A 16,681-nucleotide genomic window follows, 5' to 3' on the forward strand; every position below is an offset into this window, starting at 1 on the left:
TGAGATCCCCTAAGCTCATGGATGAGGAGGAGGAGGAGGAAGGGAGGAAGAACTGTATCAGATGAAATGGAACTAGGCAAGACAAAGAGTGGTTACTAGGAAATGAAAAAGAATTCTATAAATAAAGATATGAATAGTTTTCATGTTTAAGCAAGAAATGTGAGAGGTATGAAATGAAGCAGAATTAAGAAAAAGCATTCTGCAGAGGGAATTAGAGAGATTTACAGCACAATATCAGCTCCCTATGCAGCTCAGGTCAAACACTGCTTTGCATTTAAAAGTCAGCTACACACAGTGCTCTGAAGGATCCTCTTTGCTGTCCATTGCCTACAGTAAAAAGGTAATGCAGACCAAACCACTTCATGGCCTGATAGTACTCTCTCTCTGTAGCTAAATTCCTCACAGGTATTAACCTCACACACCTCAGGGGTATGGAAACACATTCTTCCTTGAAAAATGAGGGGCAAAAGGCAGAAGGATGGGACCAGCATACACAAGGGAGTCACTGGCAAGGCAGATACCTGAATGTAGATCACCCAAGTTCCAAGCTAGCATCTGAACCTCCAGACACACCCTCTTCTCCCCCAAAATGTGAGAAAAGAAGAAATAAAACCAAAACCATACCATAGTGGTTTGAGTCATTTGAGAGTCCTGGCTGCAACCTCCCACACAGCAATCACCGCACAGTCTTGGCTGCTTTCACCACTGCCATCTTACCTTTCCCTCTCAGGCTTTCTGCTGTGTTCTGACATAAACTGGGAGCAGCCTGAGGCAGAAGCTGTTTCAGCTTCCCCATTATTTTGCATGCAACATGAAGTATCATGGGGTATCTCACAGGTTTTGACTCTAAACTGAGTTTTTGAGAGAGTCAAATTACTTAATGCCACTTGAGTCCGCCTCCTGAAGCTTTTCCACACCTAAGAGCAGCTGGCAGAAGCAGTGGAAGTGAACAAGAGCCATCTGTGCACATTGCTCAGGTTTTACTACTTCTGCTCATCCTGAGATTTTTGGTATCAGGGAAATTATTTAGGCTGCAGGAAATAGCTCTTGAGGGTAACAAGGATCTAGCTAGTGACTTAGGCTAGGCAAGCCTAAAAGATGTGCATACAGCAGCAGCTGCTTTGTAGAAATGAGGCCCTGCAAATTCTTTAATGCACACTGCTGTCCGAAGCGTTGCTGTAAAGGATTTATGCAATAGAAATATGACTGTGTTCCTGTTCCACTGCTAACTATTCCTATGTGTCTCCTCTCTCACTGCCCTTCGAGGCTTTCCTCTGAATACATTGATGCATACTGCTCCTGAGGAGTCTTGGGAGAGAATGTAGAGGGCATAGATTTGCTTCAAAGCAGATCTTCAAACATCTGTTTGTACTTACAGCAAGAAAATTTAGCATGCTACAGCACATAGCTGCCTGTAGCTTCAAGGCAAACGCAAATGCTACGAGGTATTAAAGACTCATAAACATAAACAAGATAGCCTGGAGCAGCTTATCAGTTAGGTGGTAATGGGTGGGGAAAGGCTCATTGTATATTTAAGGCCCAGGCATTTTCCCACTGATTTTTTTCCATATTAGTAATGGGCCAGGGAGAGAAAAACTCTCATGTAATTTAGCCAGGAAATAGTGCTCAGGTCAGTCATTCCTGACTCTCTCCTGCTGTGGTTCCTGCTTGTTGCTGCATGGGGGTGCAAGGGCAGTCTCTGGCCAGACATCCCCTGAGTCAGTAGGGGAAAGAGACAACTGCTCATGCCAGCTCCATTCCTGACAGCCAGGCCACCCCCACAGCAGGTTACCCCTGTAGCAGAACAGGACAGGAGAAGGGACTTCCCTGGCAGCAGAGCCTTGCTAGCTGGCCATGCAGGAGCATCAGGGGAAGGCTCTGGTCCCAGATTATTGATTGGGTGGAAAACAAATGAGCAGATGAAGACAATGTCACCTGCTGTTGCTTGACATCACTCTGCGACCACAGGGTAGAGCGGCACTGAGACCCAGGAACACTTTTACTGCTACCTGAGAAACAGGTTACCATGATTATTAATCTGATAGAAGTTGGTGGTGTTTAGTCCCCTCCACACCTTCTGAGTGAATGAGAAGAAAATTTGGCTGGCTTGAAGTCTCTATATAATTTTGTATTAGCATCAGATGACTGCCAGTTCTGGTGTAAAGGAGGGGACAGGAACGTGGGGCAGGATCTGCTAGGACTTGAGGCACAGAAGCAGAGCGGTTCTAGGTGGGCATAAACCATTATGGACAACATCTCAGTATGTCTAGTTCACAGTCTTCTCTTTAGTCTAAGCCCACCTCCTTGGAGATTTCAACTCAAATGCCATTTGGAGCAGCTTTGCCCTGGACAAATGTTGTCTTCTGCCAGCTCCACTGCAGGGACTGTAATCTTTGCCAGCAGAGCAGCAAAAGCAGCTGGGTGGGTCCTCTTCAGTCACCTCACCATCGCTTGTTAGAGTTCATTTGTCAGAGCCCTAAATCACAACACAAACACTAGAAATCGATCCAAAATGGATATGGCTAGACCACAAGACCTGAAAATTCTCTAAAAACGTGCAATCTAGTTCAAAAAATAGTGCCTTCCCCAGGACAGATAACTTGGGTTCTCTAAGCAAAACAGTGTCAACAAGAAAAGCATTTTACACCAATATTTTTGCCCGTATAGAAACATCCCTGTATATTACACGGTACTTACTACAAGGGCAGAAGATTCCAATGTAGATCCACATTCACTTTTGCATTTCTAGAGGTGAAGGGGGGTTTTCAGTCATGTTGAGCTAATGTGACTGAGCCAACAGGAATTAAAGCTATGCTCTTTCCTGCCTGTTGAGACATGGTGAAAGAAAGCAGCTACCTTAAATCAAAGGGTCCAGATTCAGGGAGGTACTCCAGCTAGAAATCAGGAGCCAGTTTTCAGATACTTTGATAACTTGGGCTTTTATTGCTCACAGGCCCCCAAGATCAGTTGGTAAGGGCTGGGTAAGTTTCCTCATATGGTACTTGAAGGCAAAGACAATCTACATTTGCTTCCCACAGGCAAGCCCAGGCAGCTAGAGTGTGTTATAAAAAGAGGAGATTAAAAGCAAGTTTTGTAGCACTACTGTATGAAAAGATACAATCGGTTCTACCATTAGGAGCTTAGGAGTTAGGATTGGAAATCTGATGTAGGCACCTTTGAAGCACCAGTATTGTCAAGAATATCCCATGCTTTGTCCTGTCTTGAAAACTGAATTGTTTAGCTATTAAAAGAGATTAATGTAATCTCTGTGTCTATGAAATTGGATTTTAAATCTGTTTGCTTACTGTACTACCTCCATGCAGTGAATGAGACCTCTGCCGCTTTTCATGTTGCTATAATTACAGGTCCCACCTTGTTTGAGCCCAGCGTGTGCTGGCATCGCCAGCAGGACAAAGTGCCTGGCAGACTGCAGGAGGAGGCACGTAGCTGGCAGGGAGAGGGAAGCCTCTGTTCCACAGAGGCCATGGGTGATGTTCCGTGCTGCCCTGGACCCCTCAGTGTGAGCAGAGCCACTCAGAGTGGTCTGAGACAGCTGGGGCAGAGCGTATTAGCTAGGAGCAGAGGCTGAGTGAGCTGGGTTTAGTCCAGAGACAGGGAGATGGAGGGGTGATCCAACAGGACCCTATTGCCCATCACACCTCCCTTGGAAGGAGATGGACAGACCCCAATCCATTCTGCAAACAACAGATGGACAAATAGGGGGCAACAAACCCAGCCTGGAGCTTGGGAGAAGAGAATGGACATTAGCAGAAAACATGTCCCAGAGAGGGAGACAGTGCATTCTCCATCATTGGAGGCTTTCAAGACTTGGCTAGACAATGCCAAAGCTGACTTGGTGTAATGTGATAGTCCTGTGATAAGCAGGAGCCTGGATGACCTTGGGCCTTCACAGGACTTTTCCAAACAACAATTTTGTGTTTCTGTTCTTTTCCTAGTGAAGGAAATGAACACTCTTCAGCTCCATGGATACGTATCTTTTTTATGCCATCTAAGGAGCTGGTCCTGCAGTCTTCTTTCCAAGAAGCTAGCAGAAAAGGTTAAGAAATCTTAGCCCCTCTCCACCCCTCCTTCTCCCACAGCCAGCAGTGTGTTGTGTCCACCTCCAGTCTCCACTTTGCTGCAGAAAAATGGCTTGTGGTCCTGTGAGCATGGTCTAGCCGTGAGTGTTGACAGTCCAATTGCTTCACTCAGAACTAAATGGTAGAAGAAGAGATATCCCAGGGCAGGAGGCAATTGCTGCTGGGAATTCTGCTTGTCATCAACTAACCCAGGCCACGTCTCCTTGCAGCAGGTTCTGTTCACTTGAGGATCCTGGCAGTTACTTTATTGCTGCTTCCACTCATGCACACCACAGACACTTTAGCAGGCTCCTTTTCTGCTAACAGAGGGATCATGAAGCATCCTCTGGCTGCCAGAAACAATTTCTCTCTCTAGCCAGAGATCTGCAACTCCATGCAACTCCAATCTTTGCAATGTTTGCTAGCCCTTTGCATCCTCTGGATGTCCTCTGCCAACTTCCCCCTCTCTCGGGAAAAGGGGATCTATTTGCTGAGTTTTTATTTACTCATCATGGCAGACAAGCTTCTGACAAGCCATCTCTCAGCAGTGCTGCAGCCTTACCCTGCTCTCCTGTATGGGTATGGGGTAAAAAAAAGAAAAACAGAGTTTTAAAACAGTCATTTTTTCCTTTTTGCAGCAGACAAAAATCTAACTTGCTTTCTCTTTCCCAGAAGTCATCTTGACTGCAGTGGCTTGAGAAGAGCCCTGGCAGTAGCAAGGTCCTTGTTAATGACTGATTGCTCCAGGGCAGGGGATGATTTGCTGCTCTGATACAAGAAGGGCAGAAGAGAAAGAAGTCAAATGAGCGGGTGACTGTAGTTGTTATTCTTCTCCTGATGTATCTGGCAGAGACTGCAGAAGTGGCTGGGTGACCAATGGAAGCGCTTGTGTAACATGGGAAGACCCACACTCCAAAACACCACAGGCACAGACCATGTCATCACCAGCAACAGGCTGTCCAACAATGGTGGAAGGGACAAAGAACCAGCATGTGTCCTCTGCTCTCAGACAGAAAAATAATCTTTTGTATTCCTCTTTCTTTTGGACTTCATAAACAGTTTGAGACTGTTTATATACAACTTGTTTTGTCCAGTTGGATACATCTGGATTACTTGCTCTGTCTGTTCTCTTCAGTTTTAGGCACCTCTGGACTATTTGCTGTTTCTTTGACCAAGATTTTGCCCTCTGAATTCCATAATGCATCAACAGCACACCCATACACAGCCCCAGTACCACCCTCAAAGCCTCCCAGGGCTCTGAGATGCCCTCAAGGCCAGATCCAAACCTCAAAGTGAAGACATGGCACAAAAGTGCTGCCTTAGGGCTCCTCTCCACCCATGAGTGTTCTGGCAGCTGAGTGCCTGTGCTAGCCTTTTCACCCCAAACTGCATTCAGCCCATGATGACTTGGTCCCAGCAGCTCTGTTAGCTCTCCTCATGGCAGACAGCAGCCCTACAACCTCTGCTCACTGTGCCAGGTACTGACAGGGCCAGACATTCTGGGGAGCTCTGCTGCAGCAGTATTGTGGTGGCTATGATGAACCTAATTAAAACAGATTGAATGGAGACAGAAGCAAAGGTGGCATCAGTGAAAGATGACACACAGCAGCTACAGTTCCCTCAGAGCTGCACTAGCACCAAACACTGCGCCTTGCTTAAATGTGCTGCCATTAGAAAGTACACCTGCATGTACCACATCTTCAAGTTCCAGGGAAACTGGCATGAGGTCTGGGGGAGCTGCTACATGTATGGGGCTGTATGCACTCTGGAGCTGGAGGAGTACCTGGTAAGTGCCAGGAACTGACAACATTTTGTATGTACACACTGCTTTACATGGTCTTTTTGGTATCTGAACATTTTCTACTGCTTAAAAGACAGCCCTGTTCTGATCTACCAACTGAGAGGATCTTGAGTATTGATTTTAAAGGCACATGGATAGGCCGGAATGCAGTCATAGAACCATAGAATCATTTATGTTGGAAAAGAGTAATAACAGCATTGGGTCAACTGTTAACCCAGCAGCTCCAAGTGCACCACTAAACCACGTCCCTCAGTGCCACAGCTACATGTCTTTTAAATACCTCCAGGAACAGTGACTCCATTACTTCCCTAGGCAGCCTGTTCCAATGCTTGACAATCCCTTTGGTGAACAAATTTTTCCAAGTATTCAGGGCAAAATCCTTTTCCCCCTCTGACACAGGTATGCCCCATCTGTGACCAGTGGCCCTGCTGTCATGTAAACTGACCCATGATCAAAATCCCCCAGATGTTGTGGGTGACACCAGGCTCAGAGACAGGTATTGATCTGTTGTCTCTTCCTATTGCTTTCCTTATCATCCCCTGCAATTGGTAGGATAAGGGAGAACACTGCCTGTGGTCCAGATCCCTTAACCAATTGTCCCAAAGCTCTGAAGTGTCTCCTGCTTGCCTTTGGACTTCCTGGCGCAACTTCATTGCTGCCTACCTGAAAACTAATAGTGGAGAACAATCCGAGGGCAAGAAGCTTTCTCTTCACATCTTTAACCCATGTCCCAGACAGGCAGCAGACCTCCCTCAGAAGTGGTTCCAACCAGCATATGGGGCCTTCTTCTCCCTTCAGAAGGGAGTCTTCCGTGGCAATAACCTGTCTCTTTTTCTTCATGGACACAGTTTTGAGACAGGTTGACTTAACCTTGGTGACAGCTCCATGCAAGATGAGACACTGTCCCCATTGCTCAGTTCTGCTAGCAGAGCCTTGTACCCATACCTGCTCCTGGCTCTATATGATCCTACCTATATCTATCTATTTTTTCTTGCAGCCAACCACTTTGGAGCATGTATGTCCTGTTTCTTGCTGAGAGTCCAATGCAGTATGATCCTGGTTATGAGCATTTGCTCTCAGGGACTAACATTAATAAAATACCTGGTTATATTATTAATAAGAGTCATCCACATATCTATAGAATTATTAGTTAATGCTGCTTTCTCTTTGGCTAGAGTAGCATAGGTAAGTTATAAAGACAGATTTGTATTGGTAAGGCTTCCAGACCAAAGAGTCAGATCATATTTGCCATCAGCAACGTGTTGTTGAGAGTATAAACTGAAAACTCAGTAGTCACCAACCAACAGCATTGCCTGAGCACCAGAAAACATGGAAAAGTTCTTGACTCTGGCCCAGTAGGGCTGCCACTTAGATATTTTTGAAATTTAATTAAGCAAATGTCATCATTCCTAACACAAACCATCTTGCAGTGAGCATGCTTTTGAGTGCTCAAAGCAAAGCAAAAGGAGCACTGGAACCCTTAGAGTTAGGAATTATTCCCATATTAGGTACTATTTCCACAATGAAATGCACTCCCAGTTATCCATTTTCATGATACCAATTTATTGTATTTATCAACTAGGGATGTGTGTTTAAATTAAAACCTCGCTTTTGTAGGTGCTACATGAAGTCATGAAACAGTCCCTGTTCCTGCAGACTCCAATGCAGTGCCACAGTGACCTGGAAGCAGAAGATAAAGGACAGTGCCAGTGGGAGAATGTGCAATTGATGTGCCCAGCAAAAACCCACTTTCTTCAGAGCAGGAAAAGTTTGCTTTTCAGGAGAAAACTGTACAATGTGAAAGTGCTCATGGTCTATGCAGACATCTCATTTTTATTTAAGAATGGGTGAAGTGCTTATGAAACGAGACAAATAAAAAGTCTGAGAAATTTCTGTTTTCTCCATCCAGAGAACAAATACATCAGGTTGTTCCACAGTGACCTGTCAAGACTAAATTTAAAAGCGAAGAAGAGGACAGTTCAGGCTCTGTACCCATTGCAGCTTGCTCTCTGTGTTCCCACTTCCATCTACAGCAGGATCTTCACCACTGCCATCTCCCCATCCTTGGAAAAAGGGGCTGAGAGAAATATTACTCACAGACTTCAGATGAGACAATTAATCCACCCACTGTCTGCTGTGACTTATAACAGCAACTTGCATTTTCCAAAGAGATTTTGGCATGGAGGAGCCTGAATGTAATTGTTAATGTGTGGAAGTCTCATGTAAATGAGCCTGTTTGAAAACATGGCTCAATCGTAGCTAGAAAGCCATGAAGGACTTCAAGATCCACCTCCACTGCACCAAGTGAAGGTGGTCTGCAGAGCCCAAGGTGCCCCCAGGGCTAGAATCAGCATAGCCAGGTTGATCAAAGCCTGGCTGAACAAGCTTTGCTCTTTTGCTGCCATGTAACCCAGTGCCAATGCAGATATACACCCCTTCCCACCCCCCCAGCACCCCTGCATGGCACTGCACAGCAGCACATGGTGGTTCCAGCTGGAAACAGCTGCTGTGGCTGTGGTGGGGACACATCTGCAAGTGCCCACATTCCCCATCTATGCTGGGACCTCGGTCACTCCTCACTTCTCTGAGATGACCTCAGGATCTGTTTCACAGGAGCTGGTAGGACCCAAGGGGGCAGGTGGGACCCCAAAATAGCTTTAAATTCACTGGGGAGGGTGGGAAGGCAGCTGAGAGAATGAGCAGTGGTGAGACCAGGCACTGGAATCTGAAGGTAGAGGTAGCAGTTTATTAATGAAGAGGCTTGTTTAAGTGTCTAGGTAATGTGGCAGTGTTATTGCTTCTTATTACTGCTTTCAGCACAGAGTGCATATACAACATGGTATTGTGAAATCTTGAAATCTTTGTACACAAATACAGTTAGGAGAAGAAAAAAAGAAAAACTTGGCCATATTTCTGAATATACTCACTTCTGAAAATAATATCACAGCCAGAACAGGCCTGCGATATTCAACTCTCATGCACAAATCCTCATACCTGGCTTAATAATCATAATGAACTATGAGGGAAAGGTAAATAGTCTTCATTCCACATCTCTGAGGATAATAGTAAGAAGGAAGAGATTTCAAACATTGGTAATGACTTGTAGAGCAGCACATTGCTTAAAACATTGACTATGAGCCAAGAAATACCCCTCAAGGCTGCAATCAGAAACAGTTTTTGGCTCTGTGCTGTGAACAGAAACTTTATTTGATCAACAGAGTTATTGCAACAGACTTGCTGTTGAGAGCCTGGAAGCTCATCTCTAATGTGGCACCCCCTCACTAAGGCTAAAGCTCCTGCACAGGAAAGCTCTGGGCTCATGAAATGCAGCTCTGGCTCACAGCTTCAAGTTAATTGTGATGACCACTGAGGAGAGTTGATGCTTCTCCGCTGCCTGGCACAGAAGTCTGTGTAACTTTTCATGGGGAAATAAGAGAGATCTGAGACTGGCAAAAATACTCCTCTCTGTTTTTGCAAGTAGCTGTTGATTCAGGAGAATGAAAGCAGCTGAACTGTTTTTTTGTGAAGAGCTTCAGCCTATTGCCCTCAGCAGCAGCACAAATACCAGAGCAATCTCTGACCTATAGGCCTTGCCAGGCTAAGAAGAAAACAGATGTGGATTAGCCCCCTCTGGCCAGAAAAAACACCCACCTGCCAGAGAATATTGGCAGGCAAAAAAGGAAGGAACTGAAAATTAATTTTTAATAGAGTTTCTCAGAAAGTGGCAGACCTTCTCAATGTATTTCAGACTCTCTTTTTTTTGAAATGCAAAGTAGACATTTCAGTTAAAATCTGGAAAACTGAAGGTCTATTACTCCTATAAACATCTGCCATCAGAAATGGGTTTCCTGCTGGCATCACTAAGGAAAAAAAAGAGAGTTCTGAGAAGACAGGGGGTTGTTAATATCAGAAAGTAATTTTCAACAAGAAACAACAAGCTATAAAAAATATAGCTGAAAAAAAATATATATACTGACTGCTCCTGAATACCACACACTGAACCCCATCTAACTAATTGTTCAGGGACCTATGGATAATTGGCATCTCCATGCTGATGGTTTGGTGATCTGGCAAAAGAGAACCTTCCCCAACCATGGGAATAAAGATTTTTAAAAATTTAGAGGCTCCTGTTCAGCAAAAAGAAACCAGTAGTGCACAGAGACCTCAGCCTGTGTCAGAGACACAAGAAGTCCCATGCAAATCAGACATGAGCTGCCCGAGTTCCTTGGGAGAGAAGGAATTTCAGACTAGCATGCCACAGGAGAGAGCCTAGAGAAGCAACTAGGTGCTCACACAGGCCATGATCAAGGAGACCAGAATACCAAAAAACTAAAAAAGCTATAAATAAATATATTTTGGGGATATGAGGTATGCTGACTAGCATCCAAACACTGGCACAGCTTGCCAAGAAAAGTGGATGTCCATCACTGGAAATGTTAAAAGGCAGGTCGGCTGATCCAGCTGAACAATGTCCCTGCCCACAGCAGTGGGGGTGGACCAGATGATCTTTGAAGGTCTTTTCCAACCCAAACAAAGTTATCAATTTTATGATTTCTTACTTCAGCACAGAAAGCCTAAAACTTCCTGGTTCTGACAGTCTGAATTGCCATTAAAAGCAATGTGTTTTTTCAAAATATTTTTTTTAAACAGAAGAACACCAACATCACATTTTTTCCCCAAAGAATGGGGCAACTCAAAGAGTTTTCAATGAGTTTTAGAGATTGAGACTTTCTTATTCAAATCCAGGCATTATGAAAAGAGAGGATGATAAATTGTTATGTTCAAAGATTTACCTTTCCAACAAGAAGGAAGATAGAGTGGCAAAGTACAGAAGAAGGGAAACATTGGGAAAGGGGAAAAGCAAGCATGTGTCCAGTGCTGCCTTCAAGCTTTATGTTTGACAGAAAAAAACCAAGACTCCCATCGAAAAATAAAATGTTTTTCTGTATGGGGGAGATTATAGGACTGTTACACCTGATTCCTGCTTCAAAAAACATGCAGTGTCTCCATTGCTTGGCGATGGCTGCAGGTAGAAGCATCCACAGCAATTTAACAACAGTGAGCCCAGCAGAAAGAGTGGAGGGGACACCACTGCTGCAGGAACAACTTTGTAAGCAGTTAAAGCCCATAAGGAAAGGTAGTACCTACTACTGTGAACAAAAAGCTCATTTGTAATTAAAAGCAAATCCCAAGAAGACTGTTGCATCAGTTGGAAGCACACATGGATTTGGGGCAAACTGGGGAGATCTCTAAGGTTGACACTTATGTCTTCTGCCTCAATACACCCAGAGAGGTGTCTAAACACAATCCTGTGCCATGTGCTCTAGATGGCCCTGCTTGAGCAGGGAGTTGGACCAGATGCCCCACTGGGGTCCCTTCCAGCCTGACACATCCCATGATTCTGTGGTTCTCAGGAATTAACGCTGAGGGAAGACACAGGCATTTCACACCCCCACTGCTGCCTTGACAGGGTGCTGAGGAGCAACAGTGGAGCACTGGTTCCTTCTTGTGCCTCTGTGTAATCATGGACCTGTGTCTGGACTCCAGGTTCATAAATAGGACGCCTCAGGTCAGGTGCTGGCCTGGTCCCTGGCCAACTCCAGCAGCAGAGCCCTGTGTAGGTATCTCAGAGGCTTGCTCAAAGGCAGTCACGGATGCAGAGGCTCCCCCCATTATTTACAGGAACTACTGAGACCTGAGAAGTGACTGCTGGGTTGACGTGGCCCAGTGCATTGCACACTGGTCACAGGGAGACACCACGAGCAGGGCCATGGTTATTTCTACCCCATCAGGAAAAGGGCGTCCCCATGCTTTCCCAACACATGCTCTGCATGACCCCTTGATCCCCCAGAGCTCCTGCCTGCCAAGGAGGGAAAGGGGCCTGAGGGCAACACTGTGGCTCCCTAGCATGGGTAACATTTGATGGTTCAGGAGACCTGGGAACAGAAAGCAGGCTGGAAGCAAACAGCCCCATCCCATCCAGCCATGCAACATGACTCAACAGATCCACACAGGCAGGGCTGTGCAGGCTGTGAGCGAAAACCAAACACAGAGCGTGCAGCAGGCTGGCAAGCTGGGCCTTTTTTTTTTTTTTTTTTTTTGGTGGAGTCTTATCCTTCTCTTGTATTTAAGCAGCACTTCCAAAAGGAAGAAAAGAAAGGCTGGAAGAAAATACTGACTTGCCATGGGGTAGGGGCCTCTCACCAAGATCTGCAGTGCAGCTAAGAGGGATTTTGCCTGTTTTCCTAAAAATGTATACAACTGGTGGCTTTGCTGGGATGGAGAGAAGGAGCCACACATGCAGGGAGAAGGCTGAGATGGGCAGGATACCCTGTGGCCGACGGAAGCTCCTCAGCTTGTGTATCTTGCCAGGGTAGAGAATTGCTTTGACAAGTTAAACGGGCTTCTACAGCAGCTATGAATTTGATCCTATAAAAAACAAGTATCAACAACTTAATCACATGCCTGGGTCACATGGAAGCAAGGACAACACGCAGTAGCAAATGTTGACTTTTTTCTTTTTTTTTTTTTTTTTGAGTGTGTTTGTTTTTTAACATAAAGTGGGAGTGAGGAGTGAAATTTGGGTGGGGCTTTCTACTATTCACTGGGAGGAAATAGAAAGTGTTTGCAACATCTCCTGCTTTGTTTTGCTCTCCCGCAAGAGCACGAGGCTCTCTCCAGGCTCTGCCAGGCTGGTAATGCCGCAGTTTTTCCAGGACTCCCAGCTTGTTCTGCAGCCCAGAGGAGCCCTCACGCTGTCTCACTGGGACTCATCGACGAGCCGGGCTGCCGTGGGCTAAGGGCAGGAGCTTTGGCCGAGCGCCTGGCACAGCCGTGAGCCGCTGGCAGCAGCGCTTGGCAGCGCTGTCTTTGGAAAAAGATGACGGTATCCAGAGTGGGCGATGTCAGGATCGCGGCCCGGGGAGGAAGGCCGTGCAGGGCAGCCGGGAGCCTGAGTCACGGCGGTGCCGCGGGCCTGCCTGCAGCGCTGCAGGGGAGCTCCGGCCCTGCCTGCAGCCCGGAGCACGGGCCTGGCGAGGCGGCACGCAGCTGACAGGGCTCCCATCGAGACCTGCCTCTTCCCAGCAGCGCGGAGAAAGAAATGCTGGCTGGCACGGTGTGCCGCAGGCAGCCCGCCCTGGGGACAGGCCTCTCACCCGCAGCTCGGTCAGACCCCGGCGATCGCCGCCTGGCCAGATTTTGTTGGTCACTGCGGGGTATATTTTTTTTTTTTTCTAAAGACACATGTCCAGATCATCGTGTCTGCAAGCGTCTCAAAGTGAAACACTTTGTTCTAACGCACAGAAACCTCTGGGTTTCATACTGTTCTGTCTCCACCTCCCTTCAGAGACCCGAGAGACTCAAATCAACCAACAAACCTTTTTTTTTTTTTCTTACAGTTTTCAAATGAAAGCCCTGTTTTTTCCTTACCTACTTCTGTCGTGCAGTATCTAGTTACAGATCTACAGGTCTCGCACTTGTGGTTGTTTTCCAACAATCCTGTTCGCCTTGGGCATAGATTTTTGCAATGGGCCAGAGTCACAGCAGGTCGATCAATGCCTGCTCCATCCACCACAGGGAGTGCCACAAACCAGCCCTCCCAAAGCTTTGCTCTCTTACACCATGAAGGGTTTATATAGGTGCAGCTATTTCAGCAAGGCTTTACTGATGGCTCTCGTGTGCACACATGTAAAACAGCCCAGGTGTGCCTACCTGAAGCTGGGAGGGCTGCGTGGAGCCAGGCTTCTGCCGCCTTCTCACACTGCGACTCACACAGCTCAGCCAGAACCAGCTGTGGGGCACGCTTCGCTCAGTTCTTTCCTTTTAACTCCTCTGGTACAATTAAAGCAGCACAGACTCAAATGTGGCTGTAGTGATGCTGCTGTAAACATACAGGAAGGGAAACTAGATTTAACAGAGCATGACCCTTCATACTTGCATAACTCTTCACACTCGTACTTCTACTAGCATCAATCTCCTTGTGAAAATGTAAATTATATCCCCAGATGAAAGTCCTGCACAGGCACAGGCACTGTGGGCAGATAAGACCCATGTGCTACTCAGTGGGAACAGTTTGTGTCTTGCAAAGTATCCTTCTGGTTTAGAGGAGCCAGAAATATAAAGGAGAATATTTGCTTTTCTGTTAAAAATAGCTTGTTCTAAGGAATGTCTTTTTCAACCATGAGAGAATACAACATGGAAGGGATACAGGACCTAATAACCCACCTGGAAATACTTTGTATGGAAAAGCAGTTTAGCCAGTTTGGGGATTGAGCCAAAGAATTATCAGACAGGCCTTGCTTGATATGATTTGGGTTTGTGGCAGCTGTTACAGCCCAGCAGGATTTCCCAAAGCTGAGGTGCTTTTAAGCTGCCCGTGTATGTGCCTGGCCCTTTCTGCAGTCCTGGCTTTTGGCCAAAGTGATTTCTGTTTGTGAGGGAGTGAACAAGTGAGGATCATTACAACTTGGAAGGAGCTCAGTTCTTTCTGAGAGCTATGGAGACACAGAATGGGACAAAACAAGTATAGAAATGTACCACAAAGTGGGAGCTGATAAGGAAATGGCATGCTCCTGCAAATTTCAGCTGTTTAGGACATGGTTTGCAGGCTATGGGACAGCTCTTATGCAGAAGTAGGAGAACCTGGATGCAGGAGAATAAGAGGTTTCCAGTAGGATTTATGTGTATATCTCCCACTCTGAGGCAATTGCACATTAGCAGATCTATACTCTGAGCATGGAGGGGTGGCTTCTCCACAGCTGTGATTCTGCTTCTCATCCTTCATGGTGATGAGTGACCATACACTCATACACACCACAGGAGCAGCAGCACAGTGTTAAAATTGTGAATTTTCAGAAGTCAACAGGAGAGCCTCTACTGCACTCTCTTCAGGAAAGCAGTTCAATGAAAAGGTAAAGATGGGACACTGTAACTTTCCTTGTCCCCCCAGGTATTTTTTCAAGGTACAAAAGGGCTTCTAATGAAACTATCCTACTGCCTGAAGGACAGAACAAATGAACTCTGACATCCATAAAGCACCCCAGGTAGCATTTCCAAATGAAAATTTATGGGTGTTTTAGGAATCTTGGGGTGAGAGAAAAGAGAGGAAGAAAGAACAAAGTTAAGTTCCATGGAAAGCTGCTATTCTTCATTGAATCTAAAATAGAACTTCTTGGAAGTTTACCAACCAGGCATTTTTGTGTGGAAAACACTAACTGTGCAGATTGGGCACTGTCCAAGTTAAAATACACACCAGTACTGGATGGGAATAATGTTAGGGGTCTAGATGTGTTGACTCTGAAATACCTGCCAAAGAGTCCCTGCTATGGCAAGACTTGGGACCTCACAGCAGCTGTTATTTTTCTACAGCACGTTATAGGTCTGGCTTTGGGTCTGCAACTGTGCATCCTCAGGATTTCAGGGAGGTGTCAGTGAGTTCTGGAGTGTAGCTTGTGCTTTACACTCAGTGCAGATCCAGTCAGTTGACTAACTGGAGTCCCGGGAGTTTGCTTGGTTTTCCTTTTCTTAGTTTGACACCTGCATTTGGAGAGATGACTTATGCCCAGCACTGCACTTGCAGCAAGGGAGTGGGAGGGAAGGGATGTTGGAGTGTGGTTTTTCAGGACTACATTTTTTCAGGACAGGTTTTTCAGTAAAAAGACTGTTTTGTTCAATTCAGGTGTCTTTTTTAAAAGACTAAATCCATGTCTAGCATGAATCAAGGCACAGAAGGAGCAGAAAACAAGTTGGGAAACTGGACATTCCCTGGAGTGTGATGGAACTTGCTCGAATTCAAGGATTTTTACATTGATATGTACTAGGGCTTGTGTTTCACACAATATTGATGCTTGACATGAGTCTGGGCATTGGATGAGGACAGGGAATGGAAGCACAGTTTTCAGCTTGGGAGGTTTCCTCCTCCCACTGAAAAGACCCAGACTTAACCTTGCTGTACCAATTATCTCATGCATGGTAAGGAGAATTTTGAGGTTTTTTCCTAGCCCTCTTCAAACTCTTTCTTCCATGCTTGCCATGATAGTATTGGAGCACCCACCTTTTCCATCTGCTTCTCTGCAAACACCTGCCCATGCAATTACTCTGTGCTTCACCTTGTGCTGAACGTGACGCTGTTCTTGGTGAGTCAAATCCATTGAGGCATCAAGATGATTTGACTTGTGCCTAGGAGAAACATGGTGCTGAAACTCTTCCTTGGTTCTGCACCATGGGGAAACCCTTTATCCAAATGGATTTGTGTTTCCCTGCCCCAGCTGTCCCCAGTCTCGCATCATCGCCCTTAGATGTACAAACTACATGTACCTCAGCAAGCAAGGCTTTGCCCGCCAGGGCTGCTCTGAGAATACCTAATTTTTTCACTGTAGTTTGGAAGGAGAAGCCTGTGTTCATATTCTTGCCTGAGGCACAGCACAGCTCTTGAGCAGGACTTGTATTTCTGGTTTCTTTACAATACCAACTTTATCAGCCAGACGAAAGCTGAACTCCAGTTTTTCCAAAGACAGTCACAACAAGCTTGGCTAGAGCCTTGTGCCAGTTAGGTGGGACTACACAGAACTCAGCCACTTGGTTCAAGCAGTCTCTCTCTCATAAAAACATAGAGCACCTCAGTATCCTCTTGCTTCCCTACTTTCATGCTCCAGTTGCTCAGAAATGGGGCAGGATGCAGTAGAGCCAGTGTATGTATGTCTGAATATGTACCTGTGTATGAAAGGTGTGATCTTGCTTTTGGATAGTGTAAAGCTTGCATTCTTGCTGGTGGGGACTTCCAAAGGGGAGAGAGAAAGCA

The 16,681-nt window shown here is 45.9% G+C and overlaps 1 long non-coding RNA gene across 3 annotated transcripts in view; it reads right to left on the minus strand.

Annotated features, from left to right (window-relative positions):
• LOC118700000 (uncharacterized) overlaps window positions 1–16,681 on the minus strand; it is a 76,422-nt gene that overhangs the window by 27,206 nt on the left and 32,535 nt on the right. For all 3 annotated transcript variants that reach the window (XR_004982169.2, XR_004982168.2, XR_004982167.2), the window contains exon 3: window positions 13,594–13,762. This is a non-coding gene — a long non-coding RNA (uncharacterized LOC118700000). The remainder of the gene's footprint in view (window positions 1–13,593; window positions 13,763–16,681) is intronic.

The sequence above is a fragment of the Molothrus ater genome, chromosome 2 (genome assembly GCF_012460135.2).
Source record: "Molothrus ater isolate BHLD 08-10-18 breed brown headed cowbird chromosome 2, BPBGC_Mater_1.1, whole genome shotgun sequence".
Lineage (NCBI taxonomy): Eukaryota > Metazoa > Chordata > Aves > Passeriformes > Icteridae > Molothrus > Molothrus ater.